We start from the raw sequence: 23,940 nt of genomic DNA, 5'->3' as shown, positions 1-23,940 counted from the left end.
CCCATGTGTGTGCACATGTGTGCTTGCGTATGTATATCTGTGCAAATAAGAGAGAGAAAAATTGGAAATTCTTAGAACGTAGTCGTGGTGAAAATGAAGTAGCTCAGCCAATGATGGCCAAGATGCCTATCAAGAAACCTGATATTGGGAACCAGCAGTTAGCGTAATGGCTATGTCGCTGGACTCCCACATAGTCGACTGCGGTTCATGTCCCGGACCCAGTGGCTTAAAACTCATGCCGGGCGCGTGTGCATGCGTGCCCAAGTTCCCGAGAGGAGAATGGAGGAGAAGGGATTGCGGCGTGACCATCCCCCCTGGGGGGTGATTTCTCGCTTTCTGTCTCTATGTCTCTCTCTGTCTGTCTGGCGAGCGCATGCGCCCTACAGTGAAAATCTCTCCAAAAAAAAAAAAAAGAAACCCTGATATTATTGTGATTGTGAGCAGGTAACTGAGCAATCAAGAAGGTAGGTTATAGAAAAGAAAAAGATGAAAAAGAAAAAAGCTTCATTTCAGGAAAGCACTCTATCACCAATGAGTTAGAGGCAACTGAGCCACTGATAAAGGCAAAATACTGACTAGCAGCAAAGACAGCATGAGAATCATTGGGACAATCTGTATCATCTGGCAACCAAGAGTCTTCCAAAGACTGGGCAAAACGTATCAGGAACCAGAACTATGAGGACTGTGAGAGAATCCAGAGACAAGGAAGAGGAGGGAACTGGACAGAGAGGCCGACAGAAGACACTGAGCCTGCCACAATATGGGCTGGATAAGGGGTCTTCGTAAAGTTCATGGAAAATACATAATAAGAAAACACAATGCATAGATTTCAAGATTTTTGCCCCCAGATAAACTTGCACTTCCATTTCATTTCCCACCAACTTTCTGAAGTACCCTTATATTTCTTACTTTCCTCTTGACTGCTTGTTACTGCCCACATTTCTTCACTTTGAACAATTTGGCAATTGATCAATTAAAAGGGCTCTGATAACATCAGAATCATTTATCAAATGAGCGGTGCATTATTTTAAAATCACTATGAACTGCCCCAGTGTGGTTTGCATTAGGCAAGTTACTAGATACGTCATGTTAGAACACGCAATTTCATAAGTGATAAACAGAACCAAAATTTAGGCTATTTCACATGAAACTTGTATTTAATCCAATTTATTGGTGTTATAAAGTAGCCGCCAATGTTTATCACATTCATTTATTTATATCTCACAGATGCAACGTCTTCATTCATCATATACAAATATCTCTGCTCATGCAATGATCATGACGGACACAACGAGAAGGCGGGGTTTACCCAGTTAAGCATAGAATCCTTTAGGAAAAGGAGATATCTGAAAACATCTCGAGACATTTTTCTCTAGGTTTATATTTGTGCCCACACAGACGCTAGTTCAAACTTTTATCAAGAGGGTCGTAATCTTTTCTTTTGTCACGAAGCAAGCAATGGAAAGAGTAAGACTAAAGCAGTGTATTACTACTTCCCTGAGCTAGATAGGGTCAATCAGTGTCAAAAGTGACAAGAGACGACACCAAGGCAATATAGCTTATCAGAGCTCATCTTCGGGGCCCCCAAATGAGAAAGTCTTGCAAGAACAGTGACAAAGGGAGGGAGAGGCAAAGGGATGAAAGGTGAGGGAGTTGTTGTGGTACTGACTTTAATTTTTTTGAGTAAATAATGTATCTGTGATACAAGACTTAGTAGAAACACCAGGTCAATTAGTCTAACTTCAAATCTATTCTCCGCTAATCTTAAATGGTCTCAAGATCTAATTTCATTTCCTTTAACTCTATGTGAGCTCATGGACCCAGCTGTGCCTTCACTCAGAAATAAAATAAAATCCTACTTTAACAGTAGTATTCACATTTTTAAATATAAGTGGAAGTACAGTGCCAAAAAAGGGGATATAGAAGGACTGTGAATCTATGAAGTAAACAAATAAAGTTTAAGAATAAACATAGAGATATTTACAATTTTGGATAAATACAGCATTTTCTCTTACCAAAAAAAAAAAAGGTGCATTATTCAATAGAAGATACAAGTTTCAATCCCCACATTATACTACCTAACTAACACAAAATTAAATTGCAGCTGAATTAACAATGTTGATACAAATTCAAAATTATTAAAAATATATAAAAAGTAAGACAATCAGATGAAAACCTTTTTAGTTAGGGGAAAAATTACTAAGATAAAATGGTTATGTAGTATATTAATGTACTTTTCCTAGATTACTAGTTTATGTGAAATGAAAGGCAAATAAATAACTGGCTAGAGAAAATTGTGTAAAATATAATGGATTGAAAGCCAATACTTTATCATTAAAAACATTATATAAATCTGTACAGGAAAAATAAACACCCTAGCAGAAAATACACAAACATATATATGAGCATACGTAAAGACACATTATAATAATTTAGAATATTGAGGACAATAAATATGCATGCATTTTTAATCTTATATTTACTTAAATTCACGCTAATAAAATATTTTTTGAAAGGTTTCACTGTATATCAAATTTTATAAGGAAGTGTTTTTTTAAATAACAGTCCCATTTACTGTTGGTGACAGCAATTTGCTGTGAGAGCAATTTGGAAATATGTATTGATTAACGAATTTGTTAAAATATATATCAACATGTATTAAAAAGATTAAAGGTGATTTGCTCTGTGATTTACATTTTACCACTATGAATTATTTGCAGGAAAGTAATCACAGATGTAGACAAAAAGTCGATTAACTACAGGAATATAAGTGTACTAATGACCATAGTAAGCTATTTAGACAACTATTCAGCAGTAAGTCTAGGATAGTCTAAATGAATTATTGTATAGTCATAGAATGGTATAATATGTAGATAATTTCAAAATGCAGATAATAAATGCATTCTTCCCTTTTTCTTTCTTTTTCTCTGCATAGAATGGAATAAAGAGTCCAAATTTTAAGATGTACTATTTTGAGATAGTGCTTGTTTTACAAAACATTATGCATATATAAAACTTAGGAAAACAAATCTAAGAGAGTTTTTTCTCATATGTATGGAAAGAGAATTGAATTAATTAAATGGTTTAACTCTAAGTAACTAGAAAAGCTGCTTTATCATAATGGCTTTCTAAGGATAGTAAATTTAAAACTGCTTCAGTGTTTTGCTTGACAAACTTATTTACTTGACTATTGACTACTGAAGAATTACAGCAGTTGTTGGGAATGTTTTCGAGTTATGGATCATTCTTTTACAAGTAACTACTCTTTGTAAACTGTGACAGTAAATGGCTGTTCCTTATGACATGATATATACTAATTGACAGTGTATATTGCTTAAATGTAAAATGGAAGATTCTCCTACTTGGCGAAATGCCTAATTTCTAATTATTCATATGGAAGTATACACATATTTATGTATTTTATTCTTTTACAAAACATTGGGTATATGGAGAATAAAAAAAAAAACAAACACTAATGACACATGTCGAATGTTTGTGTCCCCCTCAAATTCATACGTTGCAACATAATCTGCTATTTGATTGTGTTAAGAGGCAGGGCCTTTGGGAGGTGATTAGGTCATGAGGGTGGAGCCCTCTTGAATGGAATTAGTGCCCTATCCCATTTGTTCTAGAAGAGAGCTCAGTAGTTGACTTTCTCCTTTCTCCGTATGAGGACACAATGAGCCGGTACCATGTATGAACCAGGAACTGGTTCTTTACCAACAAAGAATTTTTCAGCACCTTGCTCTTAGAAAATCCAGCCTCCAGAACCATGGAAAATAAATTTCTATTGTTCTTAAGTCACCTAGTCTATGACACTTTTGTTTACTCCAGTTCTCATATTGAAAATAAATGTTCTTTTCATTATTTGCTTAATATCACATTTTTAGCATTTTTGTGCTTTTATTTTACTTGGTGATTCAGTCATTTAAGATGTCCCAAATGTGCTGAAGTGTTTTCTATTGTTCCTAAGCACAAAAAGACTGGGATGTACCTTATGGAGAAAATTTGTATTAGATTAACTTCCCACAGGAATTATAATACTGTTAATTGTGAGTCCAATGTTGATGAATCAACAATAAGTATTAAATAAGGTTGACCTTAAACATAACTCACATAAAACAATGTTATCAATTAATTGGCAGAAGTGTGACTAGAGCCATCAGGAACCTAATTCTATTCTTCCTGCAACAGTGGTTCTGTATTTGGCTTTTTGGCAACTTTATAAAACATAAACATCTCAAATAATGAGACCTAACTATATCTATGTATTTATCAATTGATCACTCCATCTTCTATGTGTTGAATCTATATATCTGAGCTGAATAGTTCTACAGTATTTTTTTCTTTATTCATGATAGAGCACGTGTGTGCACATGTGACAGAGGGACAGAGAGAATGACAAATACCCTTTGCAGGGTCTGGTCACACTGGAATCTTGTTCCTCCAGTTATCCAGTCCATCAGATCATAGTTACTTTCATTCCTGGCTACTGCGTTTCAGGCTGACTTGACCAGGGACTCAAACCATGGCTGTCATGTGGGATCTGACTTCTATTGAGCAGTGCGTCACCTCTGTGCAATGGAGCCTGTCCAAGTATATGGTATTTTTCTTCAGAAACAAGGATGTCTGAATCCTTGACATCTATGAACTCCACACTGTTCCCAAATATTTGGTTACAAAATAAAAGACTTTCAAATAGGTAATGGGTCATGAAATAATCAAAATAAAACTTAGAATGTATTTTTTTTTTGAGAGGTTTCGCTATAGGGCGCGTGCGCTCACCAGACAGACAGAGAGAGACAGAGAGACAGAAAGCAAGAAATCACTCCCCAGGGGAGATGGTCATGCCACAATCCCTTCTCCTCCATTCTCCTCTCGGGATCTTGGGCATGCACACACACACACCTGGCGTGAGTTTTAAGCCACCGGGTCCAAGACGCGAACTGCAGTCAACTACATGGGAGTCCAGCGACATAGCCATTACGCTAACTGCTGGTTCCCTAGAATGTATTTTGAACTAAATGAAAATGAAAACATGATATGTAAAAATCTCTGGGCTACAACGAAAGCAAATTTAGGGGGAAAAATGCAGCACTACATGGCTATATTAGAAGAAAGAAGTTCTCAAATTAATAAACTCAGAGCTCAGCTTAACAAACTAGAAAAAGAACAAATTAAGTTCATAAAAAGAAGAGAAAAAATGATAAAATAATAGCATAATTAAATGAAGTAGAGAACACAAGAGCTTACAACATTATTTTTCCCCTTCTGTCTTTTATACATTATCATTGTATCTGTAATTGTGCATATATTTTAAGTCCACGGGAGATATTATTATAGTTTATATAGTCAATATTCTTTAAAATTATATCTATTAGTTTTTCTCACTGTTCTACAATTCTTATGTTTTCATCTGGAATCATTTTCTTTCTTTTTGTAGAACTCACTTAATATTACATGTAGTGCATGTCTACTGGTCATTTTTGTTTGTCTGAAATATTTTATTAGTTCATTTTTAATTTGCCAGAGGGTGCATGAATTAGCCAGAGAGAAAGAGAGGGGAAGAAAGCAGCTCCAGACAGTACATTGCCATGTCAGAGAGGTTTCGCTATAGGGCGCGTGCGCTCACCAGACAGACAGAGAGAGACAGAGAGACAGAAAGCAAGAAATCACTCCCCAGGGGAGATGGTCATGCCACAATCCCTTCTCCTCCATTCTCCTCTCGGGATCTTGGGCATGCACACACACACACCTGGCGTGAGTTTTAAGCCACCGGGTCCAAGACGCGAACTGCAGTCAACTACATGGGAGTCCAGCGACATAGCCATTACGCTAACTGCTGGTTCCCTAGAATGTATTTTGAACTAAATGAAAATGAAAACATGATATGTAAAAATCTCTGGGCTACAACGAAAGCAAATTTAGGGGGAAAAATGCAGCACTACATGGCTATATTAGAAGAAAGAAGTTCTCAAATTAATAAACTCAGAGCTCAGCTTAACAAACTAGAAAAAGAACAAATTAAGTTCATAAAAAGAAGAGAAAAAATGATAAAATAATAGCATAATTAAATGAAGTAGAGAACACAAGAGCTTACAACATTATTTTTCCCCTTCTGTCTTTTATACATTATCATTGTATCTGTAATTGTGCATATATTTTAAGTCCACGGGAGATATTATTATAGTTTATATAGTCAATATTCTTTAAAATTATATCTATTAGTTTTTCTCACTGTTCTACAATTCTTATGTTTTCATCTGGAATCATTTTCTTTCTTTTTGTAGAACTCACTTAATATTACATGTAGTGCATGTCTACTGGTCATTTTTGTTTGTCTGAAATATTTTATTAGTTCATTTTTAATTTGCCAGAGGGTGCATGAATTAGCCAGAGAGAAAGAGAGGGGAAGAAAGCAGCTCCAGACAGTACATTGCCATGTCATAATTCCTTCTCCATTTCTCCTTCCAGTTGGGATTTGGAATATGCACACACGTGCAGTTAGAGTGTTTTTCACATCGCTGGGCAGAGTACTAAACCATGTGGTCAACCATATGGGATCCAGCTACCTGAACCTCCAGGCTACAGAGCGGGTACATGGTCTGAAACATTTTAGTTAATCTTTATTTTTAAAGAATATTGCTGCTGTTTACATAATTTTGTGTTGACAGTTTTGGTTTTGGTTTTGGTTTTGGTTTTATTTTTTTATTTATTTATTTTTTTTGCACAATAAAGTTGCCTGCTGTTGGTTTCTGGCTAGCATTTTTACTGTTAAATAGTCCTCACTTTAAGTTAAACATTTGAAAATGACAAATTTTTTCATCTTAGATAAAAGTGCCTAAGAGTGCCCACTTTTCTTCATAATTAAAACGACTACATTAATACTATTAAAATTCCAGGATACTGTTAAAGTTCCAGGAGCCTCAGTATTTAAGGATGGATTAATGACTGGTTACAGAAATGTCTTGAACATCATGGAGCTTATGTAGAGAAATAAAGCTTGCACTTCTTAATTTTTTTACCTCTTCATTTGATATTCCTGTGAAACTTTTGGAAAGTTCCCTCATAAATTAAGTTCCAAATATCAATTAGTATATTTTCCATAGATTTATATTATCTGTATGCTCCTAGGACATAACAGATGCTAAGTGTTTTTCTAGGCCAAGTGATGAATTTGAGAAGTCAGTTGAACATTACCAGGTTATGTTTTAATTCCTAAGAATTGAAGAAAGAGACAGAAAACTTTTCATGTTTACTGTTTGTGGTAACTAAAGCATATTCCCATATTCTGAGTTTGAGGAATATAGAAGAAAGATCAAATTTAAGTAATAGTATGACAACTTTAGTTTAAAGAGAGATATCTGTACTCTACCTAAGTAGTGATGTACAATGAGAAATACAGACACCTAAACTTAAAAGGAAATGAGAAATGTATACTAAAGATAAATTGGGTGATCAGAAAAGTCATGACACATTTTTGCATAGAAAAATATAACTTTTCTGATGACTTAAAGATGTAAGAATGTTTACTGTAAAAACCTAGGACTTGGAATCTTCTAGAAAGATATTATCAGACTAAGGACCAGCAGATAGTGTAATGATTATGTCGCTGAACTCCCACATAGTCAATTGTGATTCAAATCCCAGACCCAGCAGCTTAAAACTCAGATTGGCACATACGCATGCATGCACAAAATCCAGCAAGTGCCTGTGCCCTATAGCAGAAATCTCTCTAAAAGTAAAAAGAGAGAGAGAGAGAGATGAAAGGTCTTCCATAAATTAATTTTTGTTTCTCCACTTAGGAACAGCATCATTTAAGGGATGGATAGGTGATAAGTTGGAGTAAGAATTGAAGATAAACCACCCAGAGATAGTATTATATCACACAATCAAGAGTAATAATATCAATTTCCTCTGATTCACATAAAAGAGAAAAGTGGGTCTCATGTAAGTAATCTAATAATTTTGTATCATTATACTTTGTTGTCAATTGCATAGCTAACCATCTGTATCAGGGTTGAGAAGATGGGAATGGTCAAGTTACTGAAACAGAATCTCTTATTATTTCAAGGAGATAACATTTTAGTAGCACTGTTTAAGTCTTTACTCACAGAATCATTTTTGCCTGCCTGTGTCACATTGAAAGAGAAGATGGGAGCCCAGATTTTTACACAATTTTCTCATTAAAAATTTTCTTTTAAATATATGAGTCAAATAAGAGACATCTTCAGGCAGGATTGAGCCTGCTGGTTACAGGAACTCTGGACTATTAGGGTAAGTTCTACTTAAAGATGGTATAAAAATACCTGATTTAGGAGTCAGCCAGTGACGTGATGGATGAGGCGGCTGGATCCCATAGGTTTGACTTTATTTTTGAGTCCTAGTCCTGGCAACTTGAAAAACACACCAGATGTGTGTGTGTGTGTGTGTGTGTGTGTGTGTGTGTGTGAGTGAATGTGGCCAAAATCTCAAGAGAAGAATGAAGGAGAAGGGATTGTGGCATGGTAATCATCACACCCCAAAGGGGTGATTTCTCACATTCTCTGTCTCCAGCACACACATCCTATAGCAAAAATAAACAAAACAAACAAAACAAAAATACCTGGTTTAAATAAATTAAGTACCAAAATAGGGAGAATTTCTTAATATATTCATGAAATAGTAAAATCTGTGTAAGTGAAAGACGGCCAGATTGGATTACAGAAGACTGTTCTCATACCTAATGAATATCATTTACTTATCTGTGTAATGAGAATTAAATGAAAAAAAATAATAAACTGCTTTGGAAGTTCTGAGATACTAACATAATCATGACCTTATAGTTAAATCATATTGGAAATAATGACTAATTTAGAATTAATAACTTCAGTTCAGTCCTTTGTTTATATATATGGTCTGTGTAGAAGTATACACTAAAAATTAATCTTTTCTTTTTACCTTTCATTTGAATGAGTAACTCTAACACAATGCTTCTTACTCCACCCAACCTCTCAATGAAAATAAAATGTGTGTGTTGGGAGAGGTGGTTATCACCTCATAGATAACTTGTGTTAAATACTTGGTAAGAGATAGTAACTTATATGAATACACTTAAATTGAGTGAAGTCACATAAAGAATAAAAATGACTCATATTTGATCTTTCTAGCAGATATTTAAAGTATGATAACAGTCTTTGAACTCTAGTTAACCACCTACCAACAAAATCCCCAATCATAGAAGAATGATTTCTATATGACTTCAATGTCATGTTAGTAAGCTAGAACTAGCGGAGAAATATTCTGAAGCTTCAAAAGAATTAAAAAAAAAAAAACTTCAAAGAGAAAATGTAATCATCTGAAAAAGTGTGATAAAGTATGCTCATTGGAATTGAAATGGTCCTTGGTTAAAAAGTTTAAGAAAGTAAATTAAAATGCCAAGCACAACGAATAACTTTAGCAATAAAGAAAATGTTTCACTCTCACACTGTAAAAGAAAAAGAGTTCAATCCAATAAAATATTCATGAAACAAAAGATCAAGGCTTTAAGTCTTAGATCAAGTTCAAGACTGGGCATGAACTAATGATCCAATAGTTTATATGAATATTAAATATTTAGTAGAGGAATAATTCAGAACTACACTTTGGAATGGATTCTGTTTTAATTTAAATGACTGATAGTTAATTTTACCAATTCTGGGTAAGAAACTGATTGACACTTAACTGTTAATATATCTGAGTCCACATATTGAAAATTAATAAATGAATGAGATACCCTAAGTTTCAGCAGCTAACGTAACTGGTTAATAGATGCATTGAATATTTTTTACAATATTGCAGTGATATTTGTTGTTTTTCCCACAAAATATTTTGCCTTCTCACATAAATATTAAATACAAACTCACATAGAATGATATATGTGCAAAATTAATAACTGTTCTTTGCCCTAAAACATGTTGCAAATTTAGCTAGAAGGAATATTAACTGTGTATTATTTTTAACCTTAGTTGTTAGTGAGGAAGATACCAAATATATTAATCATTTGAAATCAAAATTCTCTCCAGAAACTTCCTTGGAAATAGGTGTAAGCAATTGCTTTTCAAAATATTGATGGAATAGAAATACACTCAAAGAAGCGTTGACCAACTCGACATCCTTTTTTTTAAAGATCCAAGAAAAAGTGAGGTTAATCCAGCCACAGGCAGAATGCCTCCTCTAAGTATGGATAAAACGGTGAAATGTGCAGAAGGCCTGAGAAGCAGTGGAGAGGTCCAGCAAAAATAATCATCGACTCTTAATGCCAAGAGGCAACAAGCACTGTAGGTAAGATAAAGTTCCAGACTTTAAATCCATCCTTAGTGCAGCAGGCCTGCGGCCATACTTCCTTCAAGAAGGTGCCTTGTCCATCACTACAATCAGTTCAACTGAAGCATTTTATCCATTTATTTATTTTCAAGTTGTCAACGATGTCTTAGCAAAGGCAGACAAAGCTGCTAAAAAGCCCAAGGGATCTGCTGTTTCTTTTGAACAAAATGACCTAGAGACATTTTTGCAAAACTGCTACTAATAAAGCTCTGAGTACTACTATGTTGGTGGAACCAAAAGTGAAGCTTTTCAAGTATATACCAAAGTAAACTGAAAAAATACAGTAAAACTCAGAAAAAAGTAATGCAGAGAGGCTGGATACAATATAATTCATTATTAGTTGAACTCATTCTCATTTATTCAACCTACTGTTTATTAATAGAATATGAAAATTTTACATTATCTGAAAATAGTATTTGAAATTAGACCATAAAACTTTACTAAAACAGTCGTCGAAAAAAGTCACTGAGATAAGAAATCATATATTCTCTCAAAGATTGCATGAAACAAGGGCATGGTGGTTAAGGCACCTGGATCTCACACGGTCAATGGTATGGTTCAAGTCCTGGACCCAGTGACTTGAAGAACACTCTAGCCCTGGCACAGCTATCTCCCTGGTGGAGAGGTGCCTTTCTCGCTCTCTCTCCTTTGCAAGTGTGCACACCTTATAGAAAATTAAAAACAAAACAAAATATTAAATTAAATAGAACATATTTAATTTTATTTCGATTAGCGTGTTTTATATCATAAGCATCTAGAGTGTAAGGTTTCGGCATGCTCTTGACCATACACACCAACATTTTACAGTTACTACCGAATATTGGTGGTCAATGAATGTTTATTTAGGTGGTTTAGAGAATATTTTTTAAAAAGGGGGTGGGGCTTAATTTCAGTTAATAGAGGACATTTCACAGATCTATGAACCCCAAACTTTATACACAAAAGGCTCTGTTAATCTATACAGTTTTATTCCTGGAGATAAAAATGCCAATTTTTAACAGATTTCCAAAGGGAACCGTAACCTTGCTCTGATTAACGGTTGTCTTTTTAAAAAATAGAGAGACACTTTTCTAAGTCACTATGATATATTAGAAAAGCCTAGAACTTGCCAAAACCCCTTAAGATCTTTATACTTTGTGATAATTTGTTAGAAAAATGTCTGGTAAATTAAAAAAAAAGAAGAGAAATGTTGATCATAACCATTCATTTTTAAGTTGTGCCGAGGTCTTATCCAATTTAACTGTGTAAGAACACACATACACACACACACAAACACACACATACATACACGTGAACACACACAAGAAGCTTAATGTTTAGAAAATACTATAAAGGGAACCAGTAGTTAGCGTAATGGCTATGTCGTTGGACTCCCACATAGTTGATTGTGGTTCGCATCCCGGACCCAGTGGCTTAAAACTCACGCCGGGTGCATGTGCATGTGTGCCCAAGATCCCAAGAGGAGAATGGAGGAGAAGGGATTGCGGGTGACCATCCCCCACTGGGGGGTGATTTCTCACTTTCTATCTCTATGTCTCTCTCTGTCTGTCTGGCGAGCGCACGCGCCCTATAGCAAAAACATCTCCAAAAAAAAAAAAGAAAAAGGGATAGTGTATAGGTAATTTTTATAATTATGAAATCAAGCCAGCTGGTGAGTGATGGTTAAGCCAGATGAATACCATGTGTCTGACTGTCTTGTTCAAGTCCTGGACCTGATGGTTTGAAAAACATGCTATGCATGTGTGCGCTCCTGCCCAAGATCCTAAAGGGAGAATAAATGGAGGAGAAGGGGTTGTGGCCTGACCATGCCCCATGAGGACTGCCTTCTCATCCCTCCCCCCGACCCCTGTGTATCTTTCTGTTGAGCACAATCACTCACTGGCAAAATTTTAAAAATAAAAAAAATAACAATTAGTATGAGGTAAACAAGATTATTAGATAACAAAATCAATATTTATCAAGTTAAAGAGTTTCAAAAAATTGGGGAGGAAAGGAAGAAAAGGACATGTAATTTAAAAGATTCTGTTAATAAAACAGCATAACTCATAAGCACCTTGGAATAATCTAACACCGAATGTACATTTTATAGAAAAATAGGGACCTGCAGATGGCACAGTGGTTATATCACTGGACTCCCATATAGTCCACTGTGGTTTGAGTCCCGGACCCAGTGGCTTAAAACTCACTCCAGGCATGTGCATATGTGTGTCAAAAATCCTGAAAGGAGAATGGAGGAGAGGGAATTGTGATGTGGACTTCTCCCCCCAGAGGAGGGTTGGGGGAGAGTGTGTGATTTCTCACTGTCTGTCTTTCTCTGTGTCTCCATTGTAAAACTCTCTCTTAAACAGCAAAAGAAAAAAGAAAAAGAAAAAGAAAAGAAAAATAATGTAAAACTCTACAAAACAGAAATAAAATATTAAATAAAGAGAAATGTCATATAATAAGTGTCAAATAAATAGGAAGGTAAAATAATTCATACAGTTTCTTTTAACAAGGCAAAAATCTACACTCTAAAAGAAAATCATCACCATCCTAACATAATAATAATAGTAAACTGATTATATTAATATTAATGATTCATTTCACAGATGACCCTACTAAAAAAGAAAGTTTACAAACAGGAGCCAGGTATTTTTATATCTGATATTTGTAATGGATAAGAATATGGCAGCTAGAATATGTTGAATGTATTTACAAATCAGGACCAACAGATGGCATAATGATTACGTTGCTGGACTCCCATGTAGTGGACTGCAGTTCAAGTCCCAAACCCAGTGGCTTAAACTCACAGGCATGTGTGAGTTTAAGCCACTCAAAATCCTGAGAGGAGAAGAGGAAAAGGGATTGTGGAATGGCCATCCCTCCAGGGGGTGATTTCTCACTTTCTATCTCTCTGTCTCTCTGTCTTTCTGGTGAGCGTACACATCCTATAGCAAAAACCTCTCAAAAAAAATGTATTTACAAATCAATAATGGTTTTTAAAAATCATGTAGAAACTCAGTAGAAGATAGAGGTGGAAATAAGTGTAGAAGTAATAAAGAGATACTCAAAAGCATCATCACTCTCATCATCCGTTATGATTATTAGCACCATCATCATTGCAGTTATTTTGTATATCGAGTAATAGTTACCTTAGAAGTCTCACTCAAAATCACACAAATCACTAAGACCTAAGCACCTGGGTTTTTAAAATCCCAAAATCAATTTTCAATCTACTGTTGCAATAGTTATTTCACTGAATCCAATTCTCAGAAAAATAAACGTTTTTCTATGCAAAAAAATAATGAAGATTTGACTACATTTTGAATAAAGGAAGACAAATACTCATGCAAATTGAAAGGGAAATCAGAATAAAAGGAAACAGTTCAGCCTAAGTACAACAGAGTGAGATCTGGCTAATCATTACAACAATGGTATAACAAACCATAAACTAAAACTCTGTGAAAATGTGTCACTATTTTAATCAAATTTTATCACTTAACTTTGTGATCTATAATAGATGCATAAATAAAGATTTAAAAATTAAGTGATAAACATCTTCATTATATTTTCTAGTATGTGTAACATCATAGACCTCTGCAGGTACTGGAAAGTTATTTATTATTATTTTTTTTTTTTTGGAAAGGTTTTCACTATAGGGCGCATGTGCTCGCCAGACAGATAGAGAGAGACATAGAGACAGAAATAGAAATCACCCCCCAGGGGGGGTGGTCATGCTGCAATCCCTTCTCCTCCATTCTCCTCTCAGGATCTTGGGCACGCACACACACGTGTCCGGTGTGAGTTCTAAGCCACCGGGTCCGGGACGCAAACCACAGTCCACTACGTGGGAGTCCAGTGACAGCCATTACGCTGACTGCTGGTTCCCTGCAGGTACTGGAAAGTTTTCAAGGTATAAGACATTAAAAGCATTTTTATTTAAATACCATGAACAAAATTGCAAAATATTTTAGAAAGTTCTTTCAATTAAGGATCTATTGCAACTAAGATATAATGTCCATAAAATAACTATGTGTATATTTCTAATAATTTGGATATTTTCTTTAACATAGGAACATTTTATGTCTACTTATAATTTTTGACTAGCCATTTTGCTTCATATTTAACGTGGTTACCCCAGATAGCATTCTATTTTTTATCTTTGTACTTCTAATTTTTTTAATTTCTGATATTTTATATATCACTATTAGAATAGTACATAATTTGAATTTGTGTTTTAGGCTGGCTTTTTTCTTAACTTTCATATGCAACATTTATTACATTCACATTTAAGTTAATCAGTGACACACTTGGGTCTATGTCTATCATTATATTTATACTTTCATTTTCTTTCTTTTGTCCTATATTTTTTACTTATTTATTTATTTTTGCCTTTTGATCATTCTTTTTGTTTTTGGGTATTTTTTCTTATGTTCTATTTTTTCTCTATAATATTGGGCAGTGTGCTCTCTATTCTTTTCCCTCAGAGTCAGTTTAGAAATTAAAACTTTCCATGTCAAAATTAATTAATACATTTATTTTTTGGACCTCAATTGCTACTGATCCTCACAAGTTATCATTGCTGTTTATTTTAATTCTAACTTTTATCTTTTAACCACAAAACATTATTTTTTTTCATAAGGTTAAAGATAATTTTATTTTTAATCGAATTATTTACTCCTTTTATTATTTATTTCTTCTTACAATTTCTAATGTCTTTCTGGGAGTCCTTTTATTTCCCCCTTGAAATACATCATTCAGATATTTAATGAGGATAGGTTGATGGAAAACTTTTTTCTCTTTTTGTCCACTTTAATATGTCTTTGTTTTGCTTTAATCCTTATGATTACTTTTTACATAGTATAAAATTCTGCATTGGTGCTTATTTTCATTCAACACATTACCCATTTCACTTCACTGTCACTGTTGCTATTGTGAATACTGACAAGTCTAATTGTTACTCTTACTATGTGTGAATTGGTGTCTTTTTTATGTCCAGAAAATTCCCAGAAGGATCTGTTCCACGTGTAGAAGCTCTCTTTTCTTTTCTCTCTCCTTCTGGAACTCCAATTAGACATATGGTGGTTTCCTATGGCATTAGTCCATGGATTTTTATCTCTATTTTATAGTTTCCTTCCCTTCCTACCTCTGTTTTATACTCTGGATAATTTCTTCTATTCAATATTGTGGTTCAATAATGTTCCTATTACTTCATCTAACTAGCTGATAACTATCCATTAACTTACTAAATTTTACTTTCGCTTATTTCATCTTTCATTACTTAGATATTTCTTTGATTAATTTTCAGAAGTTTTGCCTTTCTTACAGTTCCCTGCCCTCCAAGATCTTTATAAACTTCCCCCTCCCCATCATAGTAAACACTATTATTTGATAATGTGTGTTTGATAACTTTACTATTTGAACTATTCTTAGGTCATTTCCTCTTTGTAGTGTTTTTGCTTTGTTTGTTTGTTTAATTCTTGGTAATGGGCATTTACTTTTCCCTTCAACATTTATTTATGGAAATTATTTGCGGTTCATTAACAAGTCTTTCTCCACCAGACCTCTGCATCTGCTTCTGCAATGTACCTTGAGACACTCCGATTTTGAGTGAAACTCATCATAAGGAATTTAGGGCAGCCTGGATGATGTGCTTTATCTTATAAATCATCGGTGACAAGCTATAGATACAATGTCTTATAAGATTTTTCCCCTTTGCTCTATGAAAAGTCATCTTCCATTTTTTTTTTTGTTTTACTTTTCTCTTTTAAGTTTATTTCTTTCATGACAAAGATAAAGAAAGAGGACAGAGAAGACAAGCATACTCAGTAGGGTCTCACTCCATGATTCCCACAGGCTCCCAGCCTTTCCCATCTACCCAGAATTAAAGTGTGTACATGCATGCCTTCCTTGCATAGGTTAACCCAGGAAGTGAACCCCAGTCTTCCCTATGGCTTCCAGTATTGCAGAGTGATGTGCTGTTGCACCACTGTGGCTGGGCCAAGTGAACTTTTCTTATAGCATTGGGTATGGCTGGATTCCTTCTGGTACACACATACGTAGAACTTAAAGCTCTTCCAGCTTGTGGGTGGCTACCAGAAAATTTACTCCTCTAGCTAACCTAGAGAAGATCTTTCTTACTCTTCTTGGCTGACTGTAGCTTAAAAACAGAAACAGATTCTCCAGGTTTGGCAGAAGCTCTGAAGGTAGAAAATAATTTGCTTGGTAGTATATCCTAACATACCACTTTCACTTGTATTTCTGTCTGAGGATGCCTTCATAACTTGTATTTTTCAATGTTTTAAGCTAAGTGAAAGATATATCTTTATTCATAATTTTAAACTATTTTCAGCTGGAAAGTATCAAATTCTTAAGCCACAGCAACTACTACTGCTACTATATCAACTAACTGCTCTCTATTGACTTGACTGGCAAGAGACAATGAACTAAAATAGATCTAGACAAGAATTTATTTACCCCAGAACTAGCAGAATTAGACTCATGTGCACATTGGTTACTTTGCTTTCCCAAGACCCATGAAGGCAATGCAGAGGTAGGTCAAGATGAATAGTACACACAGTGGGACCTTTATTACAGCTTTGAGTGACCAAAATTAAGAAGCACTCAGACATTTAAAGAGGTTCACAAACCTGCCTAACCTTTGCTCCACAGAGAGCCATTATGTTTATAACCCTGCTCAGAAAACTTACCTGTCTCTCCACCCTCATAAGCTGTCTGTGATTCAAATGTAACTGAAAATATATTTCAATGCCCTTTGACCAGAAGACATATAAATATAAAATAATTATCTCACACAAAAATTTAAGCCCAATGCCTAGCTGAATTTATTAATAAGAAAAGAAAAGATCTTGCTAAACTGTAATATTTACTATATAAAAAGTATGTAATAATATATAAGCCATAAACTAAATATGAAATCCTCATGTATCCACCATCAGCCTAGAATTCTGAAATATAGATAGATAGATAGATAGATAGATAGATAGATAGATAGATATGGATAGATAGATATAAATAGTCCCATAGAAAAGATAGAAGCCTCATTTGAGTTGAATAAGAATCATTTATATCATTCATGAAGCCAAAAATCATTACTGAGTTCCTACATTGTTTTAGATTGCAGTGATAAAACAATGAGAAAAAGACCTCATCATGAAGTAAGTACACAAATTAATCTTTGAATGTACATTTAATTAAAACAAACGGGAGACACGTAGTTCTTTGAAAGCATTAACAAGAAAAAGAAGAAAAATAAAAAAGAAATCTAACCTAGAATGAAAGTGGAGGTGCAAGTGCCAGTCAAGATTACTTTAGGGAAACAACGCTTCTGTGTCATTGATAACATTTGATGTCATGATCTGTTCTGCAAGGCTGCATCTCACTTCATGTATTTTGAGTTAATTAATTTTATAATAAGAATTAAGCCAGTATACTGGTTTAATGATATAAATAAACTACATGTGGCTTACTTTTTAAATAGCAAAGTGAGGTAATAATGCAATTCCAACAAATGTGTGAAGTATCTAAGAGAGAAAAGAGGAATGCCACAGACCTTGAAAAATCTCTATGTATGCCTTGAAAGCAAATTTTGTGTGTGTATGTTATATGTGAATAGGTGTTCCAAAGCAAACACATTCTCTTTGATGACCATATTTTTCTTTTATTTGTTTAATCTACATGGCTGACTCAAGCAGGTTAAACCAAATCAAACAATGACCTAAAAATCCTAAATATACATAGTCCAAATCATTTAAAAATCTATGAATAAAGAAAAATAATGAAAAGATATTCATTGTAACCAAAAATAATTCATTCACACTTCCTAAAATAATTGAAACATTTGTAAGGTTGTGAGGTTTAGATTTAAATCATTACTGTTGTAAATCCTTATGCTATCTATGTGTCTAGTATGCGTGTGATTTGGAAATACTGATTCTAAACCTGTAGGTGGCCAGGTTGGGTCTAACAGAATATGACATGGTTTTGATTTACAGAATTGGAGTGATGGCTTTTCTCAAGAGAGTTCCTCACCTGGTATTCCACAAAATCTGAGTGCCTTACATAATTCATAGTGTCTCAAAGGCTTTAACTCTTCTTTGGGCCATATTTTCTCCTTTATAGTCTAAAGGTTAAAAGGGAGCCAGAGAGCAGTGCTACACATTTGTTCTTACTACCTAATGCCAAAACAAGTCTTCCGTTAAGTTAGTAACTGTGCAGAACATGGTGTGAGTTGGAGAATCCATGTCTGTTTCATCGTTTTATGTCACATAGAAGGGACATTTTCATGTTTGTTTCACCTTCTTTTTTTTTTTTATTTATCTTCACATTTTATACTTTGCTATGTACTTACAAGGTACAAAGTGACTTTCAAAGACACAAATAACATAATACAATGTGCATTTAAAATAGTTAAAAATTTGGAAGGAATAATATGGTTGTAAAGTAGGCTTAAAAAACGCTTACCATAAAATTTTAGATAGGACTCCATGTTATATAGTAAACAATATTAACTACTTTAGAATAATAACCTCAGACAAATCTTTGCAACTGTTACTCAGTATACAATGATAATTCACCCAATAATTAAATAATAGGCAGTTGGACATATGATTAGAATATCTAGTGAAATGTGGAGATTAGCCATACTTACGCAAATGAGTTTGTCTTCAACATGATTTTTACAACTAGTGAGCAACTCTCAGTTCCAGATTTTACAACCTGTTAAGTATCTGAAAGACAATTATATTGCCTATTATGTATACTGACACATCTGCTAACAACCTGGGAATCTAGGTATTTTCTCAGGAAAACAAGATGTTTAACAAATATATACTAATACCATTGAAAGAAGACCTAGAGTGTCCCCAGGGATATATATTTTATTTTTCCTTTTTAGCACCACTGCCAACAACAACAAAAAAAAAAAAAAAAAGAAAAATTTTAAAACTCAGTATTATTTTTTAAGACAGATTTTTGCGATAGGGCAGAGAGACAAAAAGCAAGAAATCGCCCCTCCCCCCCACCCCAGGGTTGATGGCCATACCACAATCCCTTCTCCTTCATTTTCTTCTAGGAATTTTGGGCAGGCTTGCACATATCCCCAGAGTGATTTTTAAGCTGCCTGGTCTGGGACTCAAACTGCAGTTGACTACATGGGAGTACAGTAACATAACCATTATGTCATCTACTGATTCCTCCAAAAAATAAGTTATTTTAAGTATATATGAAGGTACTTAAACATTTTATGAAATAGAATTAAATTATGAATGTATATTGCAGCAAAAAGAAAGGAAAGTCTATGCGTAGTTTCATAATATGCATTTTCCATAAAATTTTGAAGACCCTACATAGAGAAAGCAAATTTGGAGTTTCACTGCTGAATGCAAAAGTGCCTTAAGTTAATGGTTACCCAAAGCTTCTTACCTAAATTCTTTACAGACAGCTCTAGGCTCGAAATTTGCTAGAGAGAAAGGTAAAAACACTATTTGGTAAAGACTGAACTCTTGTATTTGACTAATACTCTAAGAGGTACACATTTTGATCCTGAGTTTTGTCCTTTTATATCTTGTTGGGCATAGCTCCTTGGAAAGTGTCACATTACCTGTACAGCTATTGATATGAAGCTAGGATAATTGTGCAATTATTACAATTGTGAAATAGTTCTCCTGTGTAAGTGAGCATCTGCTCACTTGAGTCAGAGTACAACTGTTTCCTTGAGTCCGAGTACATTCTGTGACAGATGGGAAGGGTAGGAAGTCACGCTGGAGATTTGGCTATTGCCTTCTTCACTTATGCTCCTGTAAGTATTGAACAATGATCAGAAAATCTTTAATAAGATTTCTGGTTTGTGTACATTCAAATTAAACCGAATCTTTTATGTTACTATACCTCCATTGTGTCTAGTGGTTTAACAGTTGTAGAGTACTTCAAACTAAAAGGCAAACAAAACAATGACTAGAAATGTAAAATACTATAATTATTTGAATGTTTAAAGGTATTCATATTTTTAAATTAATAAATTCTAAAGTTAAAATTCTACTTTTCCTGAATGGTTGTACTTAAATAAAAGACCTATAAAAATTAATGTTGGGACCAGCAGTTGCATAATGGCTATGTCAGTGGACTCCCATGTAGTCGATCATGGTTCGAGTCCTGGACCCAGTGGCTCAAACTCACACCAGGCACATGTTCGTGTGTGCCCAGGATCCCGAGAGAAGAATGGAGGAGAATGTATTGCGGCATGGCCTTTCCCACTGGGGGTTTGATTTCTTACTTTCTGTCTTTCTGTCTCTCTGTCTTTCTGGTGAGTGCACACGCCCTATAGCAAAAACCTCTCAAAAAAAAAAAAAAAAAAAAAAAAAAAAAAAGTAATGTTGGGACCAGCAGTTGCATAATGGCTATGTCAGTGGACTCCCATGTAGTCGATCATGGTTCGAGTCCTGGACCCAGTGGCTCAAACTCACACCAGGCACATGTTCGTGTGTGCCCAGGATCCCGAGAGAAGAATGGAGGAGAATGTATTGCGGCATGGCCTTTCCCACTGGGGGTTTGATTTCTTACTTTCTGTCTTTCTGTCTCTCTGTCTTTCTGGTGAGTGCATCTGTCTTTCTGGTAAAACCCCAAAAAAAAAAAAAAAAAAAAAAAAAAAAAAAAAGGCAATGTTGTGCAAACCTAGACCTACACAGGATAATTGTGGATTTGTTTCCCAAGGTCTCGGTGTATAGGCCAGTTATGTACAGCCATGCCTGTTTCCCAGACTGGCTGAGGCTGACGGTGGATTATGGTGTGAAGACACTGTTGGGTAAACCTGTCTCTCTCTCTCTCTGTCTTACTCTTTATGGAAGAAATAAATAAACTTTAAAAAATATTTATCTTAGATTTTAAAATTTATACTGATAACTTAAAAACATAGTCTAGCACATCAAAAATTTTTAATAAATAAAAATTAAAACAGAATAGAGAGGAAATAAAAGAAAGTAGACTAAATGAATCAGAAAGAATTATGGTAATACTGATCTTTGTTTTTAATTAGATTGTGCAACGAACAGCAGGATGTAAGCCAAAAACAAGACAGTATTTGAATTGTGTTTGTTATATTTATTCTCACCTACTGTGATTTATTGGCAAGTGCTAGTATCACAACCAAGTGTTAATTAATAAATCATAATTCTCTCTGTAGGATGCATTTCTTTGCACATATATTAATTCCCAAGAAAAATATGGAAAATATAAATTTTTTCAAATCTGTAATCTGGTACGTATAACTAAAAGTCTTTCTATATGTTACATGGCTAAGAGGTCACCACAAATCTCTATACATAGTTCAGAAGGATGCAAAGGGCTAAACATTATTCCAGGGTTTACAGTGTAAATTTTCTTGGAAAATTCTGGTCTTTGCGACATTTCATTTTGAGATAGAACAACAGATCAAACTGCGAATAGAGGTTTGCCTGTCAAACTGTCAAAATCGAACAATGAGTTCACCTGTCCCCTTACATGTGACAACTTGAGCACATAACCCCTACTCAGGTCAACAAGGAGGACTTTCCCCCAACATTTCGAGTATTCACTAGTGAATTCAGTCCTGGAATGTCTGTCACACAGCCCATGTCAGGGTCTTATTTGCTCATATTAGTGTGTATCATTACTTCATTATAACTCAAGTTCTGTAGTAAATAAAAAAATAGTTTATTTTTCTTTAGTGCCTACAGAAAGAACATTTTCAAAATATTTTCCCAAATTACTGTTCAATGTTACTTAACGTACTCAATAAAAAACCCATTTGATTAATTTCTTGAGTTCAGAGTTCTTTGCATGTGCTTCCACCTATCCGTTTCCTGTGTTATAAGTTTTTTGAATTGGCAGATAAATGAACCAAAAATGTGCAATTATTTTGCATAGCGCCCCAAAACTAATGAACTGCACAATTTTAATTAACTCACCTTGTGAGCCTAGCGAGTGATTCACATGCAACTTCCGCTTATGTTTCCATGTTGTATTAGATAATAGCAACTTTCAATCTTTTTTGAAATGAGTAAAAAATTAAGCATAGACATAACTTTGCTTTATTTTATATTCAAATACAAAATATAGCTGCTCTGATACATAGGCAGACTATTTGTCTTAAAACATATAACTCAGAAATTTACCTCTGCTCTCTGATTTCAAGGATTATTTTCTGAAAAGCCAGGCCAATAAATGCACAGATTTCAGTTGTGTTTGCCTGAACCAATCTCTGAAATACAAGTACATTGAGCTACAAGTATACTGAAGAAAATATATCGCCTGCTAGTAATAAAAACTTGGCATATTTACAAGAAAACCAGACTGGATCACCTGATCCAGGTGATCTTCTTTCTCTTTTAGAAGTTCCCCATCATATTTTTCCCCAGATATAGGATGTAAATAAGAAACTGGAGTGTTGAGGCAGGCTTTTCAACCCACACCCAAGTGGTCATTACTTCCTAACAATCTAAACTGAACCTAAACTTTATTTGTAAAATTGAATGAATTGATAAATAAAGATATCTTTCAAGCACACTAAACAATTATACAGCCAAATGTAAACAACACGTATGTAAAGAAGCAGCTCAAACCTTAAACCTTAAGTTCTTCCTATACATAAATTTAAAGGACACCAACAAAAAAATGGCTCCCAAAGTGCTTCTCTTCGGAATTTCAGTGAAATAATTTTCATCTCAGCCCCCTCACCTCTAACTTCAGAGCAATAATACCCAATTTCGTGTTGTAGTTGTTACTTTCCATAAACCTCTATCATGGATCTAAAAATATTACGTAGTATCTTTTTTACCACTAACGTTTCACTTAAAAGGGCAATAAAGTGAGCTTTTCTAAGTTAAAAAAGAAAAAAGTTGCGAGTTCATTGAAATTACAGTCTTCTAGCTGTTTAAATATGTAAGCCAGATGCTCATGTATGAAATTGTCGATGAAAAAAATATCCTGTATTTTAATGCCAACCTGTGGCATCTAAGTATCACTGTAGCTAAGTCGTTGAGAACCAAATATATTTTCACGTCGGAAAACTTCTAGAAGCAACACAATATATAAGAGAAGGAACACTCTCTTTACTTACCATTGCTTTTGGGAGGATCTTAAACATATTTATATCTTTTAAAACTATTTTCTACAAAGTTCATTAGTTGTTCATTCTCAAGGAAGAAAATATTTGAATAATTGGGAAACCCTCTTCTTTGACTTTTATGTCCCTGTGTCAACCAACTTGCATAATAAAAAAATATTAGAGAGATAGGGAAACAAAGCAATAGGCAAAAGAGCAGATGGAAAGAAATTAGCAGGGACAGGAATGATAGAGCAATACGTATAAGGTAAAAATGCGAGCGCATTGAAGATACACTTTTGTATCTGAGGAAAAGAAAGATTAATCTACATGATTGGTTTCAAATCATTTTTATATGAGTAAAGCATTGTACTCTTTATTTTAATTTAGTTTTACCCATTTTCCAGAACTCTAATAACATATCAAAATAAAAGAAAAAAAATCATGTGTTGGTATTTTATCTACACTCAAATACTTCTTAAAGATATATTCACAAGCAGAAACATTTGTTTTAACTA

The sequence above is a fragment of the Tupaia chinensis genome, unplaced genomic scaffold (assembly GCF_000334495.1).
Source record: "Tupaia chinensis unplaced genomic scaffold, TupChi_1.0 Scaffold000388_1, whole genome shotgun sequence".
Taxonomy (NCBI): Eukaryota; Metazoa; Chordata; class Mammalia; order Scandentia; family Tupaiidae; genus Tupaia; species Tupaia belangeri.
This window is presented reverse-complemented; position numbering follows the sequence as displayed.